This window comes from Schistocerca serialis, chromosome 6 (assembly GCF_023864345.2).
Source record: "Schistocerca serialis cubense isolate TAMUIC-IGC-003099 chromosome 6, iqSchSeri2.2, whole genome shotgun sequence".
Classification (NCBI taxonomy): Eukaryota; Metazoa; Arthropoda; class Insecta; order Orthoptera; family Acrididae; genus Schistocerca; species Schistocerca serialis.
This window is the reverse complement of record NC_064643.1, coordinates 4472385-4498299: the sequence shown is the minus strand read 5'-3', so window position 1 is coordinate 4498299 and position 25915 is coordinate 4472385.

The window sequence follows — 25915 nt, the reverse complement described above, 5'->3', positions numbered from 1 at the left end:
GCAGCAACAGACCCTGGGAGACAAGTCGGCTGGAGGCCGATGTATTGAATCTCGACGCAATTTGAGTGTTCCATCGTCTTTAGGAGGCCCTGAACGTTGCAATTCACTATCAGGTTTGCGTCGGATTCGAAAATCTAGACTCACAGGAGAACGATCATAAGGAGCCCCAGGCAGCAATAGACCCTTGGAGACAAGTCGGCTGGAGGACGATGTAGTGAATCTCGACGCAATTTGAGTGTTCCTTCGTCATTAGGAGGCCCTGAGCGTTACAATTAACTATCTGTTTCGTGTCGGATTCGAAAATCTAGACTCACAGAAGAACGACCATAAGGTGCCCGAGGCAGCAATAGACCCTTGGAGACAAGACGGCTCGAGGCCGATGTTTTGAATCTCGACGCAATTTGAGTGTTCCATCGTCATTAGGAGGCCCTGAACGTTACAATTAACTATCTGTTTTGCGTCGGATTCGAAAATCTAGACTCAAAGGAGAATGACCATAAGGTGCCGGAGGCAGCAATAGACTCTTGGAGACAAGTTGGCTGAATGCCGAAGTATTGAATCTCGACGCAATTTGAGTGTTTCATCGTCATTTGGAGGCCCTGAACGTTACAATTAACTATCAGTTTCGCGTCGGATTCGAAAATCGAGACTCACAGGAGACGGATTACATGAAGCCCGAGGCAGCAATATCCCCCTGTAGACAAGTCGGCTGGACATCGATGTGTTGACTGTCGACGCAATTTGAGTGTTCCATCGTCATTAGTAGGCGCTATACGTTAAATTTAAGTATCATTTTTGGGTCGGATTCGAAAATCTAGAGTCCGAGGAGACGGACAATATGGTGCCCTAGGCACAAATATCCCCTTGGAGACAAATTGGCTGGAGGCCGATGTATTGATTCTCGACGCAATTTGAGTGTTCCATCGTCATTAGGAGGCGCTGAAAGTTGCAATTAACTATCTGTTTTGCGTCGGATTCGAAAATCTAGACTCAAAGGAGAACGACCATAAGGTGCCCGAAGCAGCAATGGACCCTTGGAGACAAGTCGGCTGGAAAACGATGTGTTGACTCTCGACGCAATTAGTGTGTTCCATCGTCATTAGGAGGCGCTGAACGTTACAATTAACTATCATTTTAGCGTCGGATTCGAAAATCTACTCACAGGAGACGGACCATAAGGTGCCCGAAACAGCAATATCCCCTTGGAGACCAGGCCGCTGGAGGACGACGTATTGAATCGCGACGCAATTTGAGTGCTCCATCGTTATTAGGAGTCCCTGCACTTTACAATTAACTATCAGTTTTGCGTCGGATTCGAAAATCTAGACTCACAGGAGACGTACCACATCGAGCCCGAGGCAGCAATATCCCCTTGAAGACAAGTCGGCTGGAGGTCAATGTATTGACTCTCGACGAAATTTGAGTGTTCCATCGTCATTAGGAGGCCCTGAACGTTACAATTAAGTATCAGTTTTGCGTCGGAATCGAAAATCTAGACTCACAGGAGACGGACCATTTGGTGCCCGAGGCAGCAATAGACCCTTGGAGACAAGTCGGCTGGAGGACGATGTACTGAATCTCGACGCAATATGAGTGTTCTATCGTCATTAGGAGGCGCTGAACGTTACAATTAAGTACCATTTTTGGGTCGGATACGAAAATCTAGTGTCACAGGAGACGGACCATATGGTGCCCTAGGCAGAATTATCCCCTTGGAGACAAATTGGCTGGAGGCCGATGTATTGATTCTCGACTAAATTTGAGTGTTCCATCGTCATTAGGAGGCCCTGAACGTTACAATTAACTATCAGTTTTGCGTCGGATTCGAAAATCTAGACTCACAGGAGAACGATCATAAGGTGCCCGAAGCAGCAATATCCCCTTGGGGACCAGTCGGCTGGAGGACGATGTATTGAATCGCGACGCAATTAGAGTGCTCCATCGTCATTAGGAGGTCCTGAACGTTACAATTAACTATCAGTTTCGCGTCAGATTCAAAAATCTAGACTCACAGGAGACGCACCATTTGGTGCCCGAGGCAGCAATATCCCCTTGGAGACAAATCGGCTGGAGGACGATGTACTGATTTTCGACGCAATTTGAGTGTTCTATCGTCATTAGGAGGCGCTGAACGTTACAATTCACTATCATTTTTGCGTCGGATTCTAAATTCTAGACTCACAGGAGAAGCCTCATATGGTGCCCGTGACAGCAATATCCCCTTGGAGACAAGTCGGCTGGAGGCCGATGTATTGAATCACGACGCAATTTGAGTGCTCCATCGTCATTAGGAGGCCCTGAGCGTTACAATTAACTATCAGTTTTGCGTCGGATTCGAAAATCTAGACTCACATGAGCACAATCATAAGGTGCCCGAGGCAGCAATAGACCCATGGAGACAAGTCGGCTCGAGGCCGATGTATTGATTCTCGACGCAATTTGAGTGTTCCATCGACATTTGGAGGCGCTGAACGTTACAATTCACTATCATTTTTGCGTCGGATTCTAAAATCAAGACTCACAGGAGAAGGATCATATTGTGCCGGAGACAGCAATATCCCCTTGGAGACACGTCGGCTGGATGCCGATGAACTGAATCTCGACGCAATTTGAGTGTTCCATCGTCAGTAGGTGGCTCTGAGCGTTACAATTAACTATCAGTTTTGCGTCGGGTTCGAAAATCTAGACTCACAGGTGAACGATCATAAGGTGCCCGTGGCTATATCCCCTTGGAGACCAGTCCTCTGGAGGACGATGAAATGAATCGCGACGCAATTTGAGTGCTCCATCGTCATTAGGAGGCCCTGAACGTTACAATTAACTATCAGTTTCGCGTCGGATTCCAAAATCTAGACTCACAGGAGACGGACGAAATGAAGCCCGAGGCAGCAATATCCCCTTGTAGACAAGTCGGCTGGAGATCGATGTATTGACTCTCGACGCAATTTGAGTGTTCCATCGTCATTAGGAGGCGCTTAACGTTGCAATTAACTATCATTTTTGCGTCGGATTCGAAAATGTAGAATCACCGGTGACGTACCATGTGGTGCCCGAGGCAGCGATATCCCCTTGGAGACAAGTCGGCTGGAGGACGGTGTAGTGAATCTCGACGCAATTTGAGTGTTCCTTCGTCATTAGGAGGCCCTCAACGTTACAATTAACTATCTGTTTTGCGTCGGGTTCGAAAATCTAGACTCACAGGTGAACGATCATAAGGTGCCCGAGGCTATATCCCCTTGGAGACCAGTCCTCTGGAGGACGATGAAATGAATCGCGACGCAATTTGAGTGCTCCATCGTCATTAGGAGGCCCTGAACGTTACAATTAACTATTAGTTTCGCGTCGGATTCGAAAATCTAGACTCACAGGAGACGGACGACATGAAGCCCGAGGCAGCAATATCCCCTTGTAGACAAGTCGGCTGGAGATCGATGTATTGACTCTCGACGCAATTTGAGTGTTCCATCGTCATTAGGAGGCGCTTAACGTTACAATTAACTATCATTTTTGCGTCGGATTCGAAAACGTAGAATCACCATTGACGGACCATGTGGTGCCCGAGGCAGCGATATCCCCTTGGAGACAAGTCGGGTGGAGGACGGTGTAGTGAATCTCGACGCAATTTGAGTGTTCCTTCGTCATTAGGAGGCCCTCAACGTTACAATTAACTATCTGTTTTGCGTCGGATTCGAAAATCTAGACTCACATGAGCACAATCATAAGGTGCCCGAGGCAGCAATAGATCCTTGGAGACTAGACGGCTCGAGGCCGATGTTTTGAATCTCGACGCAATTTGAGTGTTCCATCGTCATTAGGAGGCCCTGAACGTTACAATTAACTATCTGTTTTGCGTCGGATTCGAAAATCTAGACTCACAGGAGAACGACCATAAGGTGCCCGAGGCAGCAATAGCCTCTTGGAGACAAGTTGGCTGAATGCCGAAGTATTGTATCTCGACGCAATTTGAGAGTTCCATCGTCATTAGGAGGCGCTGAACGTTACAATTAACTATCATTTTAGCGTCGGATTCGAAAATCTACTCACAGGAGAAGGATCATTTGGTGCCCGTGACAGCAAATTTCCCCTTGGAGACAAGTCGGCTGAAGGACGATGTATTGAATCTCGATGCAATTTGATTGTTCCATCGTCATTAGGGGGCGCTGAACGCTACAATTAACTATCAGTTTCGTGTCAGATTAAAAAATCTGGACTCACAGGAGACGCACCATTTGGTGCCCGAGGCAGCAATATCCCCTTGGAGACAAATCGGCTGGAGGACGATGTATTGAATCTCGACGCAATTTGAGTGTTTCATCGTCATTAGGAGGCGCTGAACGTTACAATTAACTATCAGTTTCGCGTCAGATTCAAAAATCTACACTCACAGGAGACGCACCATTTGGTGCCCTAGGCAGCAATATCCCCTTGGAGACAAATCGGCTGGAGGACGATGTATTGAATCTCGACGCAATTTGAGTGTTCTATCGTCCTTAGTAGGCGCTGAACGTTACAATTCACTATCATTTTTGCGTCGGATTCGAAATTCTAGACTCACATGAGAACAATCATAAGGTGCCCGAGGATGCAATAGACCCATGGAGGCAAGTTGGCTCGAGGCCGATGTATTGAATCTCGACGCAATTTGAGTGTTCCATCGTCATTTGGAGGCCCTGAACGTTACAATTAACTATCAGTTTCGCGTCGGATACAAAAATCTAGCCTCACAGGAGACGGACCATTTGGTGCCAGAGGCAGCAATATCCCCTTGGAGACAAGTCGGCTGATGGACGATGAATTGAATCTCGACGCAATTTGAGTGTTCTATCGTCATTAGGAGGCGCTGAACGTTACAATTCACTATCATTTTTGCGTCGGATTCGAAAATCAAGACTCACAGGAGAAGGAATATATTGTGCCGGAGACAGCAATATCCCCTTGAAGACATGTCTGCTGGATGACGATGTATTGAATCTCGACGCAATTTGAGTGTTCCATCGTCATTAGGTGGCCCTGAGCGTTATAATTAACTATCTGTTTTGCGTCGGGTTCGAAAATCTAGACTCACAGGTGAACGATCATAAGGTGCCCGAGGCTATATCCCCTTGGAGACCAGTCCTCTGGAGGACGATGGATTGAATCGCGACGCAATTTGAGTGCTCCATCGTCATTAGGAGGCCCTGAACGTTACAATTAACTATCAGTTTCGCGTCAGATTCAAAAATCTAGACTCACAGGAGACGCACCATTTGGTGCCCGAGACAGCAATATCCCCTTGGAGACAAATCGGCTGGAGATCGATGTATTGACTCTCGACGCAATTTGAGTGTTAAATCGTCATTAGGAAGCGCTGAACGTTACAATTAACTCTCATTTTAGCGTCGGATTCGAAAATCTACTCACAGGAGAAGGATCAGTTGGTGCCAGAGGCAGCAATATCCCCTTGGAGACAAGTCGGCTGATGGACGATGAATTGAATCTCGACGCAATTTGAGTGTTCTATCGTCATTAGGAGGCGCTGAACGTTACTATTCACTATCATTTTTGCGTCGGATTCGAAAATCTAGAGTCGCAGGAGACGGACCATATGGTGCCCGAGGCAGCAATATCCCCTTGGAGACAAGTCGGCTGGAGCCGATGTATTGCATCTCGACGCAATTTGAGTGTTCCATCGTATTTAGGAGGCCCTGAACGTTACAATTAACTATCAGGTTTGCGTCGGATTCGAAAATCTAGACTCACAGGAGAACGATCATAAGGTGCCCCAGGCAGAAATGGACCCTTAGAGACAAGTCGGCTGGAGTACGATGTATTGACTCTCGCCGCAATGTGAGTGTTCCATCGTCATTAGGAGGCGCTGAACGTTACAATTCACTATCATTTTTGCGTCGGATTCGAAAATCAAGACTCACAGGAGAAGGATCATATTGTGCCGGAGACAGCAATATCCCCTTGGAGACATGTCGGCTGGATGCCGATGTATTGAATCTCGACGCAATTTGAGTGTTCCATCGTCAGTAGGTGGCCCTGAGCGTTACAATTAACTATCAGTTTTGCGTCGGGTTCGAAAATCTAGGCTCACAGGTGAACGATCATAAGGTGCCCGAGGCTACATCCCCTTGGAGACCAGTCCTCTGGAGGACGATGAAATGAATCGCGACGCAATTAGAGTGCTCCATCGTCATTAGGAGGCCCTGACCGTTACAAATTAACTATCAGTTTCACGTCGGATTCGAAAATCTAGACTCACAGGAGACGGACGACATGAAGCCCGAGGCAGCAATATCCCCTTGTACACAAGTCGGCTGGAGATCGATGTATTGACTCTCGACGCAATTTGAGTGTTAAATCGTCATTAGGAAGCGCTGAACGTTACAATTAACTCTCATTTTAGCGTCGGATTCGAAAATCTACTCACAGGAGAAGGATCAGTTGGTGCCAGAGGCAGCAATATCCCCTTGGAGACAAGTCGGCTGATGGACGATGAATTGAATCTCGACGCAATTTGAGTGTTCTATCGTCATTAGGAGGCGCTGAACGTTACTATTCACTATCATTTTTGCGTCGGATTCGAAAATCTAGAGTCGCAGGAGACGGACCATATGGTGCCCGAGGCAGCAATATCCCCTTGGAGACAAGTCGGCTGGAGCCGATGTATTGCATCTCGACGCAATTTGAGTGTTCCATCGTATTTAGGAGGCCCTGAACGTTACAATTAACTATCAGGTTTGCGTCGGATTCGAAAATCTAGACTCACAGGAGAACGATCATAAGGTGCCCCAGGCAGAAATGGACCCTTAGAGACAAGTCGGCTGGAGTACGATGTATTGACTCTCGCCGCAATGTGAGTGTTCCATCGTCATTAGGAGGCGCTGAACGTTACAATTCACTATCATTTTTGCGTCGGATTCGAAAATCAAGACTCACAGGAGAAGGATCATATTGTGCCGGAGACAGCAATATCCCCTTGGAGACATGTCGGCTGGATGCCGATGTATTGAATCTCGACGCAATTTGAGTGTTCCATCGTCAGTAGGTGGCCCTGAGCGTTACAATTAACTATCAGTTTTGCGTCGGGTTCGAAAATCTAGGCTCACAGGTGAACGATCATAAGGTGCCCGAGGCTACATCCCCTTGGAGACCAGTCCTCTGGAGGACGATGAAATGAATCGCGACGCAATTAGAGTGCTCCATCGTCATTAGGAGGCCCTGACCGTTACAAATTAACTATCAGTTTCACGTCGGATTCGAAAATCTAGACTCACAGGAGACGGACGACATGAAGCCCGAGGCAGCAATATCCCCTTGTACACAAGTCGGCTGGAGATCGATGTATTGACTCTCGACGCAATTTGAGTGTTCCATCGTCATTAGGAGGCGCTTAACGTTACAATTAACTATCATTTTAGCGTCGGATTCGAAAATCTACTCACAGGAGAAGGATCATTTGGTGCCCGTGACAGCAATATTCCCTTGGAGACAAGTCGGCTGAAGGGCGATGTATTGAATCACGACGCAATTTGAGTGTTCCATCGCCATTAGGAGGTCCTGTACGTTACAATTAACTATCAGTTTCGCGTCGGATTCAAAAATCTAGCCTCACAGGAGACGGACCATTTGGTGCCCGAGGCAGCAATATCCCCTTGGAGACAAGTCGGCTGATGGACGATGAATTGAATCTCGACGCAATTTGAGTGTTCTATCGTCATTAGGAGGCGCTGAACGTTACAATTCACTATCATTTTTGCGTCGGATTCGAAAATCAAGACTCACAGGAGAAGGAATATATTGTGCCGGAGACAGCAATATCCCCTTGAAGACATGTCTGCTGGATGCCGATGTATTGAATCTCGACGCAATTTGCGTGTTCCATCGTCATTAGGTGGCCCTGAGCGTTACAATTAACTATCAGTTTTGAGTCGGGTTCGAAAATCTAGACTCACAGGTGAACGATCATAAGGTGCCCGAGGCTATATCCCCTTGGAGACCAGTCCTCTGGAGGACGATGAATTGAATCGCGACGCAATTTGAGTGCTCCATCGTCATTAGGAGGCCCTGAACGTTACAATTAACTATCAGTTTCGCGTCAGATTCAAAAATCTAGACTCACAGGAGACGCACCATTTGGTGCCCGAGGCAGCAATATCCCCTTGGAGACAAATCGGCTGGAGATCGATGTATTGACTCTCGACGCAATTTGAGTGTTCCATCGTCATTAGGAAGCGCTGAACGTTACAATTAACTATAATTTTAGCGTCGGATTCGAAAATCTACTAACAGGAGAAGGATCATTTGGTGCCCGAGACAGCAATATGCCCTTGGAGACAAGTCGGCTGAAGGACGATGTATTGAATCTCGACGCAATTTGTGTGTTCCATCGTCATTTGGAGGCCCTGAACGTTACAATTAACTATCAGTTTCACGTCGGATTCAAAAATCTAGACTCACAGGAGACGGTCCATTTGGTGCCCGAGGCAGCAATATCCCCTTGGAGACAAGTCGGTTGATGGACGATGAATTAAATCTCGACGCAATTTGAGTGTTCTATCGTCATTAGGAGGCGCTGTACGTTACTGTTCACTATCATTTTTGCGTCGGATTCGAAAATCTAGACTCACAGGTGAACGATCATAAGGTGCCCGAGGCTATATCCCCTTGGAGACCAGTCCTCTGGAGGACGATGAAATGAATCGCGACGCAATTAGAGTGCTCCATCGTCATTAGGAGGCCCTGAACGTTACAAATTAACTATCATTTTGGCGTCGGATTCGAAAATCTAGACTCACAGGAGAAGGAATATATTGTGCCGGAGACAGCAATATCCCCTTGGAGACATGTCTGCTGGATGCCGATGTATTGAATCTCGACACAATTTGAGTGTTCCATCGACATTTGGAGGCCCTGAACGCTACAATTAACTATCAGTTTCGCGTCGGATTCGAAAATCTAGACTCACAGGAGACGGACCACATGGAGCCCGGGGCAGCAATATCCCCTTGTAGACAAGTCGGCTGGAGATCGATGTATTGACTCTCGACGCAATTTGAGTGTTCCATCGTCATTAGGAGGCGCTTAACGTTTCAATTTACTATCATTTTTGCGTCGGATTCGGAAATCTAGAGTCGCAGGAGACGGACCACATGGTGCCCGAGGCTGCAATATCCCCTTGGAGACAAGTCGGCTGGAGGCCGATGTATTGAATCGCGACGGAATTTGAGTGTTCCATCGTCATTAGGTGGCCCCGAAAGTTTTAATTAACTATCAGTCTTGCGTCGGATTCGAAAACGTAGAATCACCGGTGACGGACCATGTGGTGCCCGAGGCAGCGATATCCCCTTGGAGACTAGACGGCTCGAGGCCGATGTTTTGAATCTCGACGCAATTTGAGTGTTCCATCGACATTAGGAGGCCCTGAACGTTACAATTAACTATCTGTTTTGCGTCGGATTCGAAAATCTAGACTCACAGGAGAACGACCATAAGGTGCCCGAGGCAGCAATAGACTCTTGGAGACAAGTTGGCTGAATGCCGAAGTATTGAATCTCGACGCAATTTGAGTGTTCCATCGTCAGTAGGGGGCCCTGAACGTTACAATTAACTATCAGTTTTGCGTCGGATTCGAAAATCTAGACTCAGAGGAGACGGACCACGTGGAGCCCGGGGCAGCAATATCCCCTTGTAGACAAGTCGGCTGGAGATCGAAGTATTGACTCTCGACGCAATTTGAGTGCTCCATCGTCATTAGGAGGCCCTGAACGTTACAATTAACGATCAGGTTCGTGTCAGATTCAAAAATCTAGACTCACAGGAGACGCACCATTTGGTGCCCGAGGCAGCATTATCCCCTTGGAGACAAATCGGCTGGAGGACGATGTATTGAATCTCGACGCAATTTGAGTGTTCTATCGTCATTAGTAGGCGCTGAACGTTACAATTCACTATCATTTTTGCGTCGGATTCGAAATTCTAGACTCACAGGAGAAGGTTCATATGGTGCTCGATACAGCAATATCCCCTTGGAGACAAGTCGGCTGGAGGGCGATGTATTGAATAACGACGGAATTTGAGTGCTCCATCGTCATTAGGAGGCCCTGAACGTTACAAGTAACTATCAGTTTCGCGTCGGATTCGAAAATCTAGACTCACAAGAGACGGACCACGTGGAGCCCGGGGGAGCAATATCCCCTTGTAGACAAGTCGGCTGGAGATCGATGTATTGACTCTCGACGCAATTTGAGTGTTCCATCGTCATTAGGAGGCGCTTAACGTTACAATTAACTATCATTTTTGCGTCGGATTCGAAAATCTAGAGTCGCAGGAGACGGACCATATGGTGCACGAGGCAGCAATATCCCCTTGGAGACAAGTCGGCTGGAGGCCGATGTATTGACTCTCGACGCAATTTGAGTGCTCCATCGTCATTAGGAGGCCCTGAACGTTACAATTAACGATCAGTTTCGCGTCGGATTCGAAAATCTAGACTCACAGGAGAAGGACCATATGGTGCCCGAGTCAGCAATAGACCGTTGGACACTAGGCGGCTCGAGGCCGATGTTTTGAGTCTCGACGCAATTTGAGTGTTCCATCGTCATTAGGAGGCCCTGAACGTTACAATTAACTATCTGTTTTGCGTCGGATTCGAAAATCTAGACTCACAGGAGAACGACCATAAGGTGCCCGAGGCAGCAATAGACCGTTGGACACTAGACGGCTCGAGGCCGATGTTTTGAATCTCGACGCAATTTGAGTGTTCCATCGTCATTAGGAGGCCCTGAACGTTACAATTAACTATCTGTTTTGCGTCGGATTCGAAAATCTAGACTCACAGGAGAACGACCATAAGGTGCCCGAGGCAGCAATAGACTCTTGGAGACAAGTTGGCTGAATGCCGATGTATTGAATCTCGACGCAATTTGAGTGTTCCATCGTCATTGGGAGGCCCTGAATGTTACAATTAACGATTAGTTTCGCGTCGGATTGGAAAATCTAGACTCACAGGAGAAGGACCATATGGTGCCCGAGGCAGCAATATCCCTTTGGACACAAGTCGGCTCGAGGACGATGTATTGAATCTCGACGCAATTTGAGTGTTCCATCGTCATTAGGAGGTGCTGAACGTTACAATTAACTATCAGTTTCGCGTCAGATTCAAAAATCTAGACTCACAGGAGACGCACCATTTGGTGCCCGAGGCAGCAATATCCCCTTGGAGACAAGTCGGCTGGAGATCGATGTATTGACTCTCGACGCAATTTGAGTGCTCCATCGTCATTAGGAGGTGCTGAACGTTACAATTAACGATCAGTTTCGCGTCGGATTCGAAAATCTAGACTCACAGGAGAAGGACCAAATGGTGCCCGAGTCAGCAATATCCCCTTGGACACAAGTCGGCTGGAGGACCATGTATTGAATCTCGACGCAATTTGAGTGTTCCATCGGCATTAGGTGGCCCTGAGCGTTGCAATTAACTATCACTTTTGCGTAGGGTTCGAAAATCTAGACTCACAGGTGAACGATCATAAGGTCCCCGAGGCTATATCCCCTTGGAGACCAGTCCTCTGGAGGACGATGAATTGAATCGCGTCGCAATTTAAGTGCTCCATCGTCATTAGGAGGCCACAATTAAATATCAGTTTCGCGTCGGATTGGAAAATCTGGACTCACAGGAGACGGACCACATGAAGCCCGAGGCAGCAATATCCCCTTGTAGACAAGTCGGCTGGAGATCGATGTATTGACTCTCGACGCAAATTCAGTGTTCCATCGTCATTAGGAGGCGCTTAACGTTACAATTAACTATCATTTTAGCGTCGAAATCGAAAATCTACTCACAGGAGAAGGATCATTTGGTGCCCGAGACAGCAATATCCCCTTGGAGACAAGTCGGCTGAACGAAGATGTATTGAATCTCGACGCAATTTGAGTGTTCCATCGTCTTTAGGAGGCGCTGAACGTTACAATTAACTATCAGTTTCGCGTCAGATTCAAAAATCTAGACTCACAGGAGACGCACCATTTGGTGCCCGAGGCAGCAATATCCCCTTGAAGACAAATCGGCTGGAGGACGATGTATTGAATCTCGACGCAATTTGAGTGTTCTATCGTCATTAGGAGGCGCTGAACGTTACAATTCACTATCATTTTTGCGTCGGATTCGAAATTCTAGACTCACAGGAGAAGGCTCAAATGGTGCCCGAGACAGCAATATCCCCTGGGAGACAAGTCGGCTGGAGGCCGATGTATTGAATCACGACGCAATATGAGTGCTCCATCGTCATTAGGAGGCCCTGAACGTTACAATTAACTATCAGTTTAGGTCGGATTCGAAAACGTAGAATCACCGGTGACGGACCATGTGGTGCCCGAGGCAGCAATATCCCCTTGGAGACAAGTCGGCTGATGGCCGATAAATTGAATCTCGACGCAATTTGAGTGTTCTATCGTCATTAGGAGGCGCTGAACGTTACAATTAACTATCAGTTTCGCGTCGGATTCGAAAATCTAGACTCACAGGAGATGGACCACATGAAGCCCGGGGCAGCAATATCCCCTTGTAGACAAGTCGGCTGGAGATCGATGGATTGACTCTCGACGCAATTTGAGTGTTCCATCGTCATTAGGAGGCGCTTAACGTTACAACTAACTATCATTTTTGCGTCGGTTTCGAAAATCTAGACTCACAGGTGAACGATCATAAGGTGCCCGAGGCTATATCCCCTTGGAGACCAGCCCTCTGTAGGACGATGAATTGAAACGCGACGCAATTTGAGTGCTCCATCGTCATTAGGAGGCCACAATTAACTATCAGTTTCGCGTCGGATTCGAAAATCTGGACTCACAGGAGACGGACCACATGAAGCCCGAGGCAGCAATATCCCCTTGTAGACATGTCGGCTGGAGATCGATGAATTGACTCTCGACGCAAATTCAGTGTTCCATCGTCATTAGGAGGCGCTTAACGTTACAATTAACTATCATCTTTGCGTCGGATTCGAAAATCTAGACTCACAGGAGAACGACCATAAGGTGCCCGATTCAGCAATAGACACTTATAGACAAGTCGGCTGGAGTACGATGTATTGACTCTCGACGCAATTTGAGTGTCCCATCGTCATTAGGACGCGCTGAACGTTACAATTAACTATCAGTTTCGCGTCAGATTCAAAAACCTTGACTCACAGGAGACGCACCATTTGGTGCCCGAGGCAGCAATATCCCCTTGGAGACAAATCGGCTGGAGGACGATGTATTGAATCTCGACGCAATTTGAGTGTTCTATCGTCATTAGGAGGCGCTGAACGTTACAATTCACTATCATTTTTCCGTCGGATTCGAAATCCTAGACTCACAGGAGAAGGCTCATATGGTGCCCGAGACAGAAATATCCCCTTGGAGACAAGTCGGCTGGAGGCCGATGTATTGAATCACGACGCAATTTGAGTGTTCCATCGTCATTTGGAGGCTCTGAACGTTACAATTAACTATCAGTTTCGCGTCGGATTCAAAAATCTAGACTCACAGGAGACGCACCATTTGGTGCCCGAGACAGCAATATCCCCTTGTAGACAAGTCGTCTGGAGATCGATGTATTGACTCTCGACGCAATTTGAGTGTTCCTTCGTCTTTAGGAGGCCCTGAATATTACAATTAACTATCAGTTTTTCGTCGGATTCGAAAGTCTAGACGCACTGGAGACGGATCATAAGGTGCCCGAGGCAGCAATATCCACTTGGAGACCTGGCCGCTGGAGGACGAAGTATTGAAACGCGACGCAATTTGAGTGCTCTATCGTAATTAGCAGTCCCTGAACTTTACGATTAACTATCAGTTTTGCGTCGCATTCGAAAATCTAGACTCACAGGAAACGGACCATTTCGTGCCCGAGGCAGCAATAGACCCTTGGAGACAAGTCGGCTGAAGGACGATGTATTGAATCTCGACGCAATTTCAGTATTCTGTCGTCACTAGGAGGCGCTGAACGTTACAATTCACTATCATTTTTGTGTCGGATTCGAAAATCTAGACTCACAGGAGAAGGATCATATGGTGCCCGAGACAGCAATATCCCCTTGGAGACAAGTCGGCTGGAGGCCGATGTATTGAATCGCGACGCAATTTGAGTGTTCCATCGTCATTAGGTGGCCCTAAAAGATATAATTAACTATCAATTTTGTGTCGGGTTCGAAAATCTAGACCCACAGGAGAACGATCGTAAGGTGCCCGAGGCAGCAATAGACCCTTGGAGACAAGTCGGCTGGAGGACGATGTATTGGATCGCGACGCAATTTGAGTGTTCCATCGTTATTAGGAGGCCCTGAATGTTACAATTAACTATCAGTTTTTCGTCGGATTCGAAAATCTAGACATACTGGAGACGGACCATTAGGTGCCCGAAGCAGCAATATCATCTTGGAGACCAGTCCGCTGGAGGACGATGTATTGAATCGCGACGCAATTTGAGTTTTCCATCGTCATTAGGAGGCCCTGAACTATACAATTAACTATCAGTTTTGCGTCGGACTCGAAAACGTAGAATCACCGGAGACGGACCATGAGGTGCCCGAGGCAGCGATATCCCGTTGGAGACAAGTCGGCTGGAGAACGATGTATTGACTCTCGACGCAATTTGAGTGTTCCTTCGTCATTAGGAGGCCCTGAACGCTACAATTAACTATCTGTTCTGCGTCGGATTCGAATATCTAGACTCACAGGAGAACGACAATAAGGTGCCCGAGTCAGCAATAGATTCTTGGAAACGAGTTGCCTGAATGCCGATGTATTGAATCTCGACGCAATTTGAGTGTTCCATCGTCATTAGGAGGCCCTGAACGTTACAAATAACTATCAGTTTCGCGTCGGATTCGAAAATCTAGACTCACAGGAGAGGGACCACATGAAGCCCGAGGCAGCAATATACCCTTGTAGACAAGTCGGCTGGAGATCGATGTATTGTCTCTCGACGCAATTTGAGTGTTCCATCGTAACTAGGAGGCCCTGAATGTTACAATTAACTATCAGTTTTTCGTCGGATTCAAAAATCTAGACTCACAGGAGACGGACCAATTGGTGCCCGAGGCAGCAATATCCCCTTGGACACAATTCGGCTGGAGGACGATGTATTAATTCTCGACGCAAAATGAGTGTTCCATCGTCATTAGGAGGCGCTGAACGTTACAATTAAATATCAGTTATGCGTCGGTTTCGAAAATATAGACTCACAAGTGAACGACCATAAGGTGCCAGAGGCAGCAACAGACCCTTGGAGACAATTCGGCTGGAGGCCGATGGATTGAATCTCGACGCAATTTGAGTGTTCCATCGTCATTGGGAGGCCCTGAACGTTGCAATTTACTATCATTTTTGCGTCGGATTCGAATTTCTGGACTCACAGGAGAACGACAAAAAGGTGCCCGAGGCAGCAATAGACCCTTGGAGACAAGTCGGCTGGAGGACGATGTATTGAATCTCGACGCAATTTGAGTGTTCGATCGTCAATGGAGGCCCCTGAACGTTACAATTAACAATCAATTTTGCGTCGGGTTCGAAATTCTAGACTCACTGGAGACGGACCATTAGGTGCCCGAGGCAGCAATATCCCCATGAAGACCAGTCCGCTGGAGGACGATGTATTGAATCACGACGCAAATTGAGTGCTCCATCGTCATTCGGAGGCCCTTAAATGATACAATTAACTATCATTTTTGCGTCGGATTCGAAAATCTAGACTAACAGTAGACGGACCATATGGTGCCCGAGGCAGCAATATCCCCTTGGAGACAAGTTGGCTGGAGGCCGATGTATTGAATCTCGACGCAATTTGAGTATTCCATCGTCTTTAGGAGGCCCTGAACGTTACAATTAACTATCAGTTTTGCGTCGGATTCGAAAATCTAGACTCACAGGAGAACGATCATAAGGTGCCCCAGGCAGCAATAGACCCTTGGACACAAGTCGGCTGGAGGACGATATATTGGATCGCGGCGCAATTTGAGTGATCCATCGTAACTAGGAGGCCATGAATGTTACAATTAACTATCAGTTTTTCGTCGGATCCGAAAATCTAGACTCACTGGAGACGGAACATAAGGTGAACGAAGCAGAAATATCCCTTTGGGGACCAGTCCGCCGGAGGCCGATGTATTGAATCTCGACGCAATTTGAGTGTTCCATCGTCATTAGGAGGCGCTTAACGTTACAATTAACTATCATTTTTGCGTCGGATTCGAAATTCTAGAGTCACAGGAGACGGACCATATGGTGCCCGAGGCAGCAATATCCCCTTGGAGACAAGTCGGCTGGAGGCCGATGTATTGAAGCTCGACGCAATTTGAGTGTCCCATCGTCTTTAGGAGGCCCTGAACGTTACAATTAACGATCAGTTTCGCGTCGGATTCGATAATCTAGACTCACAGGAGAACGACCATAAGGTGCCAGAGGCAGAAACAGTCCCTTGGAGACAAGTCGGCTGGAGGCCGATGTATTGAATCACGACGCAATTTGAGTGCTCCATCGTAATTAGGAGTCCCTGAAATTTACAATTAATTATCAGTTTTGCGTCGGATTCGAAAATCTAGACTCACAGGAAACGGACCATTTCGTGCCCGTGGCAGCAATAGACCCTTGGTGACAAGTCGGCTGAAGGACGATGTATTGAATCTCGACGCAATTTGTGTGTTCCATCGTCATTAGGAGGCCCTGAACGTTACAATTAACTATCAGTTTCGCGTCGGATTCGAAATACTAGACTCACAGGAGAACGACCATAAGGTGCCCGAGGCAGCAATAGATTTTTGGAGACGAGTTAGCTGAATGCCGATGTATTGAATCTCGACGTAATTTGAGTGTCCTATCGTCGTTAGGAGGCCGTGAACGTTACAATTAACTATTAGTTTCGCGTCGGATTAAAAAATCTAGACTCACAGGAGAGGGACCACATGAAGCCCGAGGCAGCAATATCCCCTTGTAGACAAGACGGCTGGAGATCGATGTATTGACTCTCGACGCAATTTGAGTGTTCCATCGTAACTAGGAGGCCCTGAATGTTACAATTAACAATCAGTTTTTCGTCGGATTCAAAAATCTAGACTCACAGGAGACGGACCAATAGGTGCCCGAGGCAGCAATATCCCCTTGGACACAAGTCGGCTGGGGGACAATGTTTTGATTCTCGACGCAAAATGAGTGTTCCATCGCCATTAGGAGGCGCTGAACGTTACAATTAAATATCAGTTATGCGTCGGTTTCGAAAATCTAGACTCACAGGAGATCGACCATAAGGTGCCAGAGGCAGCAACAGACCCTTGCAGACAAGTCGGCTGGAGGCCGATGTATTGAATCTCGACGCAATTTGAGCGTTCCATCGTCATTGGGAGGCCCTGAAAGTTACAATTAACTATCATTTTTGCGTCGGATTCGAAAATCTAGACTCACAGGAGAACGACCATAAGGTGCCCGAGGCATCAATATCCATATGGAGACCAGTCCACTTGATGAGTATGAATTGAATCGCGACGCAATTTGAGTGCTCCATCGTCATTAGGAGGCCCTGAACGTTACAATTAACTATCATTTTTGCGTCGAATTCGAAAATCTAGACTTACAGTAGACGGACCAAATGGTGCACGAGGCAGCAATATCCCCTTGGAGACAAGTCGGCTGGAGGCCGATGTATTGAATCTCGACGCAATTTGAGTGTTCCATCGTCTTTAGGAGGCCCTGAACGTTACAATTAACTGTCAGTTTTGCGTCGGATTCGAAAATCTAGACTCACAGGAGAACGACTATAAGGTGCCAGAGGCAGCAACAGTCCCTTATAGACAAGTCGGCTGGAGGAAGATGTATTGAATCTCGACGCAATTTGAGTGTTCCATTGTCATTAGGAGGCCCTGAATATTACAATTAACTATCAGTTTTTCGTCGGATTCGAAAATCTGGACGCACTGAAGACGGATCATAAGGTGACCAAAGCAGCAATATCCCCTTGGAGACCAGGCCGCCGGAGGACGAAGTATTGAATCGCGACGCAATTTGAGTGCTCCATCGTAATTAGGAGTCCCTGAACATTACAATTAATTATCAGTTTTGCGACGGATTCGAAAATCTAGACTCACAGGAAACGGACCATTTCGTGCCCGTGGCAGCAATAGACCCTTGGAGACAAGACGGCTGTAGGACGATGTATTGAATCTCGACGCAATTTCAGTGTTCTGTCGTCATTAGGAGGCGCTGAACGTTACAATTCACTATCATTTTTGTGTCGGATTCGAAAATCTAGACTCACAGGAGAAGGATCATATGGTGCCCGAGACAGCAATATCCCCTTGGAGACAAGTCGGCTGGAGGCCGATGTATTGAATCGCGACGCAATTTTAGTGTTCCATCGTCATTAGGTGGCCCTGAAAGTTACAGTTAACTATCTGTTTTGCGTCGGATTCGAATATCTAGACTCACAGGAGAACGACCATAAGGTGCCCGAGGCAGCAATAGATTCTTGGAGACGAGTTAGCTGAATGCCGATGTATTGAATCTCGACGTAATTTGAGTGTTCCATCGTCATTAGGAGGCCCTGAACGTTACAATTAACTATCAGTTTCGCGTCGGATTCGAAAATCTAGACTCACAGGAGAGGGACCACATGAAGCCCGAGGCAGCAATACCCCTTGTAGACAAGTCGGCTGGAGATCGATGTATTGACTCTCGACGCAATTTGTGTGTTCCATCGTAACTAGGAGGCCCTCATTGTTACAATTAACAATCAGTTTTTCATCGGATTCAAAAATCTAGACTCACAGGAGACAGACCAATTGGTGCCCGAGGCAGCAATATCACCTTGGACACAAGTCGGCTGGAGGACGATGTATTGATTCTCGACGCAAAATGAGTGTTCCATCGTCATTAGGAGGCGCTAGACGTTACAATTAAATATCAGTTATGCGTCGGTTTCGAAAATCTAGACTCACAGGAGAACGACCATAAGGTGCCAGAGGCAGCAACAGACCCTTTGAGACAAGTCGGCTGGAGGCCGATGTATTGAATCTCGACGCAATTTGAGTGTTCCATCGTCATTGGGAGGCCCTGAAAGTTACAATTAACTATCATTTTTGCGTCAGATTCGAAATACTAGACTCACAGGAGAACGACCATAAGGTGCCCGAGGCATCAACAGACAGTTGGAGACAAGTCGGCTGGAGGACGATGTATTGAATCTCGACGCAATTTGAGTGTTCCATCGTCAATAGGTGCCCCTGAACGTTACAATTAACAATCAGTTTTGCGTCGGGTTCGAAATCCTAGACTCACTGGAGACGGACCATTAGGTGCCCGAGGCAGCAATATCCCCATGGAGACCAGTCCGCTGGAGGACGATGAATTGGATCGCGACGCAATTTGAGTGCTCCATCGTCATTACGATGCCCTGAACGTTACAATTAACTATCAGTTTCGCGTCGGATTCGAAAATCTAGACTCACTGGAGACGGACCACATGAAGTCCGAGGCAGCAATATCCCCTTGTATACAAGTCGGCTGGAGATCGATGTATTGACTCTCGACGCAATTTGAGTGTTCCATCGTCATTAGGAGGCTCTTAACCTTACAATTAACTATCATTTTTGCGTCGGATTCGAAAATCTAGAGTCGAAGGAGACGGACCATATGGTGCCCGATGCAGCAATATCCCCTTGGACACAAGTCGGCTGGAGGCCGTTGTATTGAATCTCGACGCAATTTGAGTGTTCCATCGTCTTTAGGAGGCCCTGAACGTTACAATTAAATATCAGTTTTTCGACGGATTCGAAAATCTAGACGCACTGGGACGGATCATAAGGTGACCAAAGCAGCAATATCCCCTTGGAGACCAAGCCGCTGGAGGACGAAGTATTGAATCGCGACGTAATTTGAGTGCTCCATCGTAATTAGGAGTCCCTGAACTTTTCAATTAACTATCAGTTTTGCGTCGGATTCGAAAATCTAGACTCACAGGAAACGGACCATTTCGTGCCCGAGACAGCAATATCCCTTGGAGACAAGTCGGCTGGAGGCCGATGTATTGAATCGCGACGCAATTTGAGAGTTCCATCGTCATTAGGTGGCCCTGAAAGTTATAATTAACTATCAATTTCGTGTCGGGTTCGAAAATCTAGACCCACAGGAGAACGATCATAAGGTGCCCGAGGCAGCAATAGACCCTTGGAGACAAGTCGGCTGGAGGACGATGTATTGGATCGCGACGCAATTTGAGTGTTCCATCGTCATTAGGAGGCCCTGAATGTTACAATTAACTATCAGTTTTTCGTCGGATTCGAGAAACTAGACATACTGAAGACGGACCATTAGGTGCCCGAAGCAGCAATATCATATTGGAGACCAGTCCGCTGGAGGACGATGTATTGAATCGCGACGCAATAGAAGTTTTCCATCGTCATTAGGAGGCCCTGAACGTTACAATTAACTATCAGTTTTGCGTCGGATTCGAAAACGTAGAATCACCGGAGATGGACCATGTGGTGCCCGAGGCAGCGATATTCCGTTGGAGACAAGTCGGCTGGAGTACGATGTAGTGAATCTCGACGCAATTTGAGTGTTCCTTCGTCATTAGGAGGCCCTGAACGTTACAATTAACTATCTGTTTTGCGTCGGATTCGAATATCTAGACTGACAGGAGAACGACCATAAGGTGCCCGAGGCAGCAATAGATTCTTGGAGACGAGTTAGCTGAGTGCCGATGTATTGAATCTCGACGCAATTTGAGTGCTCCATCGTCATTAGGAGGCCCTGAACGTTACAATTAACTATCATTTTAGCGTCGGATTCGAAAATCTAGACTCACAGGAGACGGACCACATCGAGCCCGAGGCAGCAATATCCCCTTGTAGACAAGTCGGCAGGAGGTTGATGTATTGAATCTCACCGCAATATGAGTGTTCCATCGTCATTAGGAGGCCCTGAACGTTTTCAATTAACTATCAGTTTCGCGTCGGATTCAAAAATCTAGACTCACAGGAGACGGACCATTTGGTTGCCGAAGCAGCAATATCCCCTTGGAGACAAATCGGCTGAAAGACGATGTATTAAATCTCGACGCAATTCTAGTGTTCCATCGTCATTAGGAGGCGCTGAACGTTGCAATTAACTATCAGTTTCACGTCGCATTCAAAAATGTAGACTCACAGGAGACGGACCATTTGGTGCCCGAGGCAGCAATATCCCCTTGGCGACAAATCGGCTGGAGGACGATGTATTGAATCTCGACGCAATTTGATTGTTCTGTCGTCATTAGGAGGCGCTGAACGTTACAATTCACTATCATTTTTGCGTCGGATTCGAAAATCTAGACTCACAGCAGAAGGCTCCTATGGTGCCCGATACAGCAATATCCCCTTGGAGACAAGTCGGCTGGAAGCCGATGTATTGAATCTCGACGCAATTTGAGGATTCTATCGTCATTAGGAGGACCTGAATGTTACAATTAACTATCAGTTTTTCGTCGGATTCGAAAATCTAGACTCACTGGAGACGGTCCATAAGGTGCCCGAGGCAGCAATATCCCCTTGGAGACCAGCCCGCTGGAGGACGATGTATTGAATCGCGACGTTATTAGAGTGCTCCATCGTCATTAGGAGACCCTGAACGCTACAATTAACTATCAGTTTCGCGTCGGATTGGAAAATCTAGACTCACAGGAGACGGTCCATTTGGTGCCCGGGACAGGAATATCCCCTTGGAGACAAATCGGCTGGAGGACGATGTATTCAATCTCGACGCAATTTGAGTGTTCTATCGTCATTAGGAGGCGCTGAACGTTACAATTCACTATCATTTTTTCGTCGGATTCGAAAATCTAGACTCACAGGAGTAGCAGCAATAGACTCTTGGAGACAAGTCGGCTGAATGCCGATGTATTGGATCTCGACGCAATTTGAGTGTTCCATCGTCATTAGGAGGCCCTGAACGTTACAATTAACTATCAGTTTCGCGTCGGATTCGAAAATCTAGACTCACAGGAGACGGACCACATGAATCCCGAGGCAGCAATATCCCCTTGTAGACAAGTCGGCTGGGGATCGATGTATTGACTCTCGACGCAATTTGAGCGTTCCATCGTCATTAGGAGGCGCCGAACGTTACAATGAACTATCAGTTCTGCGTCGGATTCGAAAATCTAGTCACAGGAGACGGACCATATGGTGCCCGAGGCAGCAATATCCCCTTGGAGACAAGTTGGCTGGAGGCCGATGTATTGAATCTCGACGCAATTTGAGTGTTCCATCGTCATTAGGAGGCCCTGAATGTTACAATTAACTGTCAGTTTTTCGTCGGATTCGAAAATCTAAACTCACTGGAGACGGACCATAAGGTGCTCGAAGCAGCAATATCCGCTTGGGGACCAGTCCGCTGGAGGACGATGTATTGAATCGCGACGTAATTAGAGTGCTCCATCGTCATTAGGAGGCCCTGAACGTTACAATTAACCATCATTTTAGCGTCGGATTCGAACACCTACTCACAGGAGAAGGATCATATGATGCCCGAGACAGCAATATCCCCTTGGAGACAAGTCGGCTGAGGGACGATGTATTGAATAGCGACGCAATTTGAGTGTTCCATCGTCATTAGGAGGCCCTGAACGTTACAATTAACTATCAGTTTCGCGTCGGATTCAAAATTCTAGAATCACAGGAGACGGACCATTTGGTGCCCGAGGCAGCAATATAACCTTGGAGACAAATCGGCTGGAGGACGATATATTCATTCTCGACCCAATTTGAGTGGTCTATCGTCATTAGGAGGCGCTGAACGTTACAATTCACTATCATTTTTGCGTCGTATTCGAAAATCTAGACTCACAGAAGAAGGCTCATATGGTGCCCGAGACAGCAATATCCTCTTGGAGACAAGTCGGCTGGAAGACGATGTATTGAATCTAGACGCAATGCGTGTGTTCTGTCGTCATTAGGAGGCCCTGAACGTTACAATTAACTATCAGTTTCGCGTCGGATTCGAAAATGTAGACTCACAGGAGACGGACCACATGGAGCCCGAGGCAGGAAAATCCACTTGTAGACAAGTCAGCTGGAGGTCGATGAATTGACTCTCGACGCAATTTGAGTGTTCCATCGTCATTAGGAGGCCCTGAACGTTATAATTAACTATCACTTTTGCGTCGGATTCGAAAATCTGAACTCACAGGAGAAGGACCATAAGGTGCCCGAGGCAGCAATAGAACCTTGGAGACAAGTCGGCTGGAGGCCGATGTTTTGAATCTCGACGCAATTTGAGTGTTCCATCGTCATTAGGAGGCCCTGAGCGTTGCAATTAACTATCAGTTTTGCGTCGGATTCGAAAATCTAGACTCACAAGAGACGGACCACATCGAGCCCGAGGCAGCAATATCCCCTTGTAGACAAGTCGGCAGGAGGTCGATGTATTGAATCTCACCGCAATATGAGTGTTCCATCGTCATTAGGAGGCCCTGAACGTTTTCAATTAACTATCAGTTTCGCGTCGGATTAAAAAATCTAGACTCACAGGAGACGGACCATTTGGTTACCGAAGCAGCAATATCCCCTTGGAGACAAATCGGCTGAAAGACGATGTATTGAATCTCGACGCAATTTGAGTGTTCCATCGTCATTAGGAGGCGCTGAACGTTACAATTAACTATCAGTTTCACGTCGCATTAAAAAATGTAGACTCACAGGAGACGGACCATTTGGTGCCCGAGGCAGCAATATCCCCTTGGCGACAAATCGTCTGGAGGACGTTGTATTGAATCTCGACGCAATTTGATTGTTCTGTCGTCATAAGGAGGCTCTGAACGTTACAATTCACTATCATTTTTGCGTCGGATTCGAAAATCTAGACTCACAGCAGAAGGCTCCTATGGTGCCCGATACAGCAATATCCCCTTGGAGACAAGTCGGCTGGAAGCCGATGTATTGAATCTCGACGCAATTTGAGGATTCTATCGTCATTAGGAGGACCTGAATGTTACAATTAACTATCAGTTTTTCGTCGGATTCGAAAATCTAGACTCACTGGAGACGGTCCATAAGGTGCCCGAGGCAGCAATATCCCCTTGGAGACCAGCCCGCTGGAGGACGATGTATTGAATCGCGACGTTATTAGAGTGCTCCATCGTCATTAGGAGGCCCTGAACGTTACAATTAACTATCAGTTTCGCGTCGGACTGCAAAATCTAGACTCACAGGAGACGGTCCATTTGGTGCCCGGGACAGGAATATCCCCTTGGAGACAAATCGGCTGGAGGACGATGTATTCAATCTCGACGCAATTTGAGTGTTCCATCGTGATTAAGAGGACCTGAACGTTACAATTAACTATCAGTTTCGCGTCGGGTTCGAAAATCTAGACTCACAGGAGACGGACCACATGTATCCCGAGGCAGCAATATCCCCTTGTAGACAAGTCGGCTGAAGATCGACGTATTGACTCTCGACGCAATTTGAGCGTTCCATCGTCATTAGAAGGCGCTGAACGTTACAATGAACTATCATTTTTGCGTCGGATTCGAAAATCTAGTCACAGTAGATGGACCATATTGTGCCCGAGGCAGCAATATCCCCTTGGAGACAAGTTGGCTGGAGGCCGATGTATTGAATCTCGACGCAATTTGAGTGTTCCATCGTCATTAGGAGGCCCTGAACGTTACAATTAACCATCATTTTAGCGTCGGATTCGAACATCTACTCACAGGAGAAGGATCATATGATGCCCGAGACCGCAATATCCCCTTGGAGTCAAGTCGGCTGAGGGACGATGTATTGAATAGCGACGCAATTTGAGTGTTCCATCGTCATTAGGAGGCCCGGAACGTTACTATTAACTATCAGTTTCGCGTCGGATTCAAAATTCTAGAATCACAGGAGACGGACCATTTGGTGCCCCAGGCAGCAATATCCCCTTGGAGACAAATCGGCTGGAGGACGATGTATTCAATCTCGACCCAATTTGAGTGGTCTATCGTCATTAGGAGGCGCTGAACGTTACAATTCACTATCATTTTTGCGTCGTATTCGAAAATCTAGACTCACAGAAGAAGGCTCATATGGTGCCCGAGACAGCAATATCCTCTTGCAGACAAGACGGCTGGAAGACGATGTATTGAATCTAGACGCAATGCGTGTGTTCTGTCGTTATTAGGAGGCCCTGAACGTTACAATTAACTATCAGTTTCGCGTCGGATTCGAAAATGTAGACTCACAGGAGACGGACCACATGAAGCCCGAAGCAGCAATATGCCCTTGGAGACCAGTCCGCTGGAGGACGATGTATTGAATCGCGACGTAATTAGAGTTCTCCATCGTCATTAGGAGGCCCTGAACGTTACAATTAACTATCAGTTTTGCGTCGGATTCGAAAATCTAGACTCACAGGATACGGACCACATCGAGCCCCAGGCAGCAATATCCCCTTGTAGAGAAGTCGGCTGGAGGTCGATGTATTGAATATCGACGCAATTTGAGTGTTCCATCGTCATTAGGAGGCCCTGAGCGTTACAATTAACTATCAGTTTAGCGTCGGATTCGAAAATCTAGACTCGCTGGAGACGGACCATAGGGTGCCCGAAGCAGCAATATCCCCTTGGAGACCAGTCCGCTGGAGGACGATGTATTGAATCGCGACGTAATTAGAGTTCTCCATCGTCATTAGGAGGCCCTGAACGTCACAATTAACCATCTGTATTGCGTCGGATTCGAAAATCTAGACTCACAGGAGAACGACCATAAGGTGCCCGAGGCAGCACTAGACCCTTGGAGACAAGTCGACTGGAGGACGATGTATTGCCTCTCGAAGCAATTTGAGTGTTCCATCGTCATTAGGATCCGCTGAACGTTACAATTAACTATCATATTAGCGTCGGTTTCGAAAATCTACCCACAGGAGAAGGATCATATGG